This window comes from Myxine glutinosa, chromosome 11, assembly GCF_964187855.1.
Source record: "Myxine glutinosa chromosome 11, kmMyxGlut1.1, whole genome shotgun sequence".
In the NCBI taxonomy this organism is placed as follows: domain Eukaryota; kingdom Metazoa; phylum Chordata; class Myxini; order Myxiniformes; family Myxinidae; genus Myxine; species Myxine glutinosa.
In genome coordinates, this window is record NC_136271.1 from 37,570,250 (window position 1) to 37,576,249 (window position 6,000).

The 6,000-nt window shown below is 50.8% G+C and overlaps 1 protein-coding gene across 6 annotated transcripts in view; it reads right to left on the reverse strand.

Moving 5' to 3' along the window:
- The window catches only part of LOC137436585 (glutathione S-transferase 3), a 51,912-nt gene extending 49,806 nt beyond the window's left edge, over positions 1-2,106 (reverse strand). For 2 of the 6 annotated variants that reach the window (XM_068130525.2, XM_078786583.1), the window contains exons 1-2: positions 1,710-2,106; positions 1,225-1,277 (exon numbers count right to left, since the gene is read on the reverse strand). The gene's annotated coding sequence lies outside the window, so the exon portion shown is untranslated. Of the gene's footprint in view, positions 1-1,224; positions 1,278-1,681 lie in introns of all 6 variants that reach the window. The other 4 variants (XM_078786584.1, XM_078786587.1, XM_078786582.1 and 1 more) reach the window with 4 other exon arrangements.
- Positions 2,107-6,000: the final 3,894 nt, after the last annotated feature.

Consider the following 6,000-nt stretch of genomic DNA (forward strand, 5'->3'; position numbering starts at 1 on the left):
TGAACACACGAAACGTATCTAGGTAGTCGGTAGTGTTGTTAAAGTGGTTTTGAGACCTGGGTTAACACACGAAACGTATCTAGGTAGTCGGTAGTGTTGTTAAAGTGGTTTTGAGACCTGGGTGAACACATGAAACGTATCTAGGTAGTCGGTAGTGTTGTTAAAGTGGTTTTGAGACCTGGGTGAACACACGAAACGTAACTAGGTAGTCGGTAGTGTTGTTAAAGTGGTTTTGAGACCTGGGTTAACACACGAAACGTATCTAGGTAGTCGGTAGTGTTATTAAAGTGGTTTTGAGACCTGGGTTAACACATGAAACGTATCTAGGTAGTCGGTATAGTGTTATTAAAGTGGTTTTGAGACCTGGGTGAACACACGAAACGTATCTAGGTAGTCGGTATAGTGTTATTAAAGTGAGGTTTTGAGACCTGGGTGAACACACGAAACGTATCTAGGTAGTCGGTAGTGTTATTAAAGTGAGGTTTTGAGACCTGGGTTAACACATGAAACGTATCTAGGTAGTCGGTAGTGTTATTAAAGTGAGGTTTTGAGACCTGGGTTAACACATGAAACGTATCTAGGTAGTCGGTAGTGTTATTAAAGTGAGGTTTTGAGACCTGGGTTAACACATGAAACGTATCTAGGTAGTCGGTAGTGTTGTTAAAGTGGTTTTGAGACCTGGGTTAACACACGAAACGTATCTAGGTAGTCGGTAGTGTTGTTAAAGTGGTTTTGAGACCTGGGTGAACACATGAAACGTATCTAGGTAGTCGGTAGTGTTGTTAAAGTGGTTTTGACCTGGGTGAACACACGAAACGTATCTAGGTAGTCGGTAGTGTTGTTAAAGTGGTTTTGAGACCTGGGTTAACACACGAAACGTATCTAGGTAGTCGGTAGTGTTGTTAAAGTGGTTTTGAGACCTGGGTTAACACACGAAACGTATCTAGGTAATCGGTAGTGTTGTTAAAGTGGTTTTGAGACCTGGGTTAACACACGAAACGTCAGCTTCTCTTTGCTCGTTGGTTGGCACACCTCAATCAAGGTCCTTTTATTTCATCCATTGTTCTGCCTGTCCGCTTTTTACCTGCAGTATTACATAGATACATCGTGTTCGTGTTCTACTCACATTGACACTCGCTTTACGCTTCATCAGCAACATTAGTTCTCCATTTTTCTAAGAAGTAGATATGGCAAAGGTATGGTGGTGTGAATGGGCGTGTTTACCTTTACTGTCGTGTCGAGATTGCTGAGAGTTGAGTATGTAGATCCGATTAGATCTGAGAAAAAACAAACAAACAAATTTTTTTTTTTTGACACTGACGCTGTTTCCCCGTTAAAAAAATTTTTTTTAATCAGTTTATATCTATCAGTGTCCGTATACGTGGTGCGTCCGCTTCGTCCGACACATTCACTGAATGAATGATTCAGTTAATGTTAAAATATATAAATAATGAAGAAAGTGGACAATCGACGTTCTAATAAATTTAATAACATATTCAGGCCATTAATTTAAAAGGTCGATTAAGGTCAGAATTAATTAATGCGCGATATCGACAAACAAGTTTTTTTTTTTTATCTACAAATATATGTAATCCTGTTTCGGGACGGAAGTGTCTAAATGTACCGGTAACTTTAAACAGTATTATTGATGGGTTTAAATGAGGCGGTGTAAGATAATCACCCGGCGACGCGCGCTCTGCACACTGTACCAGCTGGGTTAAACTGTACTGTAAACGAGAAGGATGAAGGATACGGGACCGTTGAGTAGGCGAACAGTAGAACGAACGCAAACACGTACTGGGGCACGACTTTTTGGAGGGAAAAACGCACCAGTCACGCACGCACATCTTGAGCGTCCCCGCACACACACACAGAGGGCACCGAGACGGACGCCCGTAGATATCCCCAGCAGTGCCCGCAGCGTCAGCCAGGGGCGCCCAAGGTCAGGCGGTGTGTGAGAGCGTCGCCGCTGGTCACGGCGCCACCGCAAGGCACGTTGCCGCCGAACCGGGGCCCTGTGCTCGCCAGGCGCCAGCGCTCGGGTTGATGGGCGTTGGGCCCTGCCCGACGGATCGGGTTCTCGCTGTCCTGCGCATCCCGCTCTCTGCCGTTGCGGGAGGTCAAAGCAAAGACAAAGAAAAATGGCGCGGCCAGGTTCGCTGTGGAGATCGATGTCCGTTTAACTCGAGAGGAAGTCACGGCCGCCCTTCCTCTCGTGATGGAAGTGATGGGGACCGCCCGGGGTTTGAAGGCCTAGAGTGCAGGCCGGTAGGCCTCACGAGCCTGTGCATAGAGTGGTGGCAGGTGAGCATGGCAGGGCCTTGTACGTCCTTGTCGCGCTCCGCCAACTGTACTTGGATTCCTTGTCTGAACATTCGTGTCGAGTTCTCCAACGACGAATAGGACGGGTGGTGCTTACGAAGAGATGGTGCTGTGACCATGTGGTAAAAATGTAAGGAAATGCGAAGGTTCTGAGCGTATTGGGTGTGTGGTTCTGTGACCTCTCGAGCACGTGGTTCTGTGTGACACGTGAGTGGTTCTGTGTGACACGTGAGTGGTTCTGTGACCTCTCGAGCACGTGGTTCTGTGACCTCGAGCACGTGGTTCTGTGTGACTGACACGTGAGTGGTTCTGTGTGACACGTGAGTGGTTCTGTGTGACACGTGAGTGGTTCTGTGACCTCTCGAGCACGTGGTTCTGTGTGACTTCTCGAGCACGTGGTGCTGTGTGACTTCTCGAGCACGTGGTTGTGTGTGACTTCTCGAGCACGTGGTTCTGTGTGACTTCTCGAGCACGTGGTTCTGTGTGACACGTGAGTGGTTCTGTGTGACCTCTCGAGCACGTGAGTGCTTCTGCGTGACCCGTGAGTGCTTCTGCGTGACCCGTGAGTGCTTCTGCGTGACCCGTGAGTGCTTCCGCGTGACCCGTGAGTGCTTCCGCGTGACCCGTGAGTGCTTCCGCGTGACCCGTGAGTGCTTCCGCGTGACCCGTGAGTGGTGCCGCGTGACCCGTGAGTGGTGCCGCGTGACCCGTGAGTGGTGCCGCGTGACCCGTGAGTGGTGCCGCGTGACCCGTGAGTGGTGCCGCGTGACCCGTGAGTGGTGCCGCGTGACCCGTGAGTGGTGCCGCGTGACCCGTGAGTGGTGCCGCGTGACCCGTGAGTGGTTCCGCGTCACCCGTGAGTGGTTCCGCGTCACCCGTGAGTGGTTCCGCGTCACCCGTGAGTGGTTCCGCGTCACCCGTGAGTGGTTCTGTATGACTGCTCGAGCGCGTGGTTCTGTGTCACCCGTGAGTGGTTCTGTGTCACCCGTGAGTGGTTCTGTGTCACCCGTGAGTGGTTCTGTGTCACCCGTGAGTGGTTCTGTGTGACCGCTCGAGCGCGTGGTTCTGTGTGACCAGTGAGTGCTTCTGTGTGACTGCTCGAGCGCGTGGTTCTGTGTGACCAGTGAGTCGTTCCGTGTGACCCGTGAGTCGTTCCGTGTGACCCGTGAGTCGTTCCGTGTGACCCATGAGTCATTCCGTGTGACCCGTGAGTCGTTTCGTGTGACCCGAGTCGTTCCGTGTGACCCGTGTCTTTCTGTGTGACCCGTGTCTTTCTGTGTGACCCGTGAGTCGTTCTGTGTGACCCGTGAGTCGTTCTGTGTGACCCGTGAGTCGTTCTGTGTGACCCGTGAGTCGTTCTGTGTGACCCGTGAGTCGTTCTGTGTGACCCGTGAGTCGTTCTGTGTGACCCGTGAGTCGTTCTGTGTGACCCATGAGTCGTTCTGTGTGACCCGTGAGTCGTTCTGTGTGACCCGTGAGTCGTTCTGTGTGACCGCTCAAGCATGTGGTTCTGTGTGACCCATGAGTCATTCTGTGTGACCCGTGAGTTGTTCTGTGTGACCCATGAGTCGTTCTGTGTGACCCGCTAGTCGTTCTGTGTGACCCGCTAGTCGTTCTGTGTGACCCGTGAGTCGTTCTGTGTGACCCGTGAGTCGTTCTGTGTGACCTGTGAGTCGTTCTGTGTGATGGTTTGAGCACGTGGTTCTTCTGTGACCTCTCTGGCGCATGGTTCTGTGTGAACCGTGAGAGTGTGTGGTTGTGTGTGAGCCATGAGAGTGTGGTGTTGTGTGTGACCCTTGAGAGGGTGTGGTGGTTGTGTGTGACCCGTGAGAGTGTGTGGTTCTGTGTGACCCGTGAGTGTGTGGTTCTGCGTGACCCGTGAGAGTGTGTGGTTCTGTGTGACCCGTGAGAGTGTGTGGTTCTGTGTGACCCGTGAGAGTGTGTGGTTCTGTGTGACCCGTGAGAGTGTGTGGTTCTGTGTGACCCATGAGAGTGTGTGGTTCTGTGTGACCCGTGAGAGTGTGTGGTTGTGTGTGACCCGTGAGAATGTGTAGTTGTGTGTGACCCGTGAGTGTGTGGTTCTGTGTGACCCTTGAGAGGGTGTGGTGGTTCTGTGTGACCCGTAAGAGTGTGGTGGTTCTGTGTGACCACTTGAGTGGTTGTCTTTGGGCATGAACGTGGTTGAGTGTGATCTCCAGAGTGATGTTTTTGGTCATGATTGTCGTTGTGTGTGTGATCTGTGTAGTTACGCTCTCGCACGTGACTCGCTGTGGTTGCACCTCTCCACGTGAGTGAGCATGGTGGCTTGTCCCTCCTTCAAAGTGACCATGTTGGACCGTGGTTGCATATCTGTGCGTGTGACCATGGTTGTACCTCTCTGAGTGAGTGACTGGGGTTGTGCATCACTGCCAGAATGACTGTGGGTGCTCCTCTCCATATGAGTAATGCTTCAGTCACATTTGGCTCGGCGGCCGTAGGGTCTATAAAATCTACGGCCACTAGCAATTATAGGGCGGCCGCAGTATTTCCACGGTCACACAATGTAGCAGTCACATATGTTTTTATTTTTTGGGTAGCCGCACGGGGTATTTAGAAATTGTGGAGACCGAAAACGTGGGGGTGCCGTACGGTCTTTGATTTGATGTCGCACGGTGACCTTAGGGCGTCCCTGCGGCGGCCATAGAATTTTCAAGGCAGACGCAAGGTAGCCTCAAGGTGCCCGCAAGGGGGCCCTAAGGCGAACGTGCGGCCAGACGGACGGTAACGAGTGGGTATATATACCAGTTCTTTTTCATATGTATAACAGCACTTACAGTTGTCATGGCTACGGCTTGTCGAATTGCTACGGCCGACCTAGAAATGAAAAAAGTTATAACTCTGCGCTATAATTCCACGGCGACCCCTACGGCCTGTAAAAGATAGCCATACGCCCTAGGGCCACCTCAGAAACTCTGCGGCCGCCGCACGTTTCTGTCAATTTAGGGCGGGTACGGCCGCCGTATCCTAGCCGTAGAGCAAATGTGACTGAGGAGTAACAGTGGTTGTACCTTGACACCCGAGTGACCTCGGTTGCGCGTTTTCACCTGAGTGACCATGTGGGACTGTGGTTGCACATCTCCCCCTGAGTGATACTGATTGAGCGTCTCCATCTGGGTGACCATGCGTGACCTTGGCTCTTTGCGATTGTGAGAGTGAATCAGTGAATGAACCCTTGACAGTTCTGAACGATAGCCTGGATGAGGTGTAAATGTTATTCCATTTCTGGCTGCGCTGTTGTGGCATTAAAAAATAAAAATTCTTTACTTGATGTATCCTCAAAATCTTTCAGACTTTGGAATTGTTGTTGTTGTTGTTGTTGTTGTTGTAACTGATATTTCATCACGTCTCAGATCATGAGACGGGACCTAGACTCTTTGTTACAGAAAAGCTTTCGAGGCTTCAGGATACCTGTGCGCTGCATGAATGCAACACCATGAATTATTCACTGATGAAAAGCTTGTGTGTGGCTGCCCTTCTGTTGCAGTCCATGGAATGTACGGCTCGATGAAATCAACTGGTGCTCGCCTGGCATCTCAATGACTGACAATCCACTGACATCGCAATGACACTTGTGTTAAGATAATGGATGTTTGAAGGTCTGTTGCCTTTATAACAATCCATTGCAGGGACCGCAGCGAT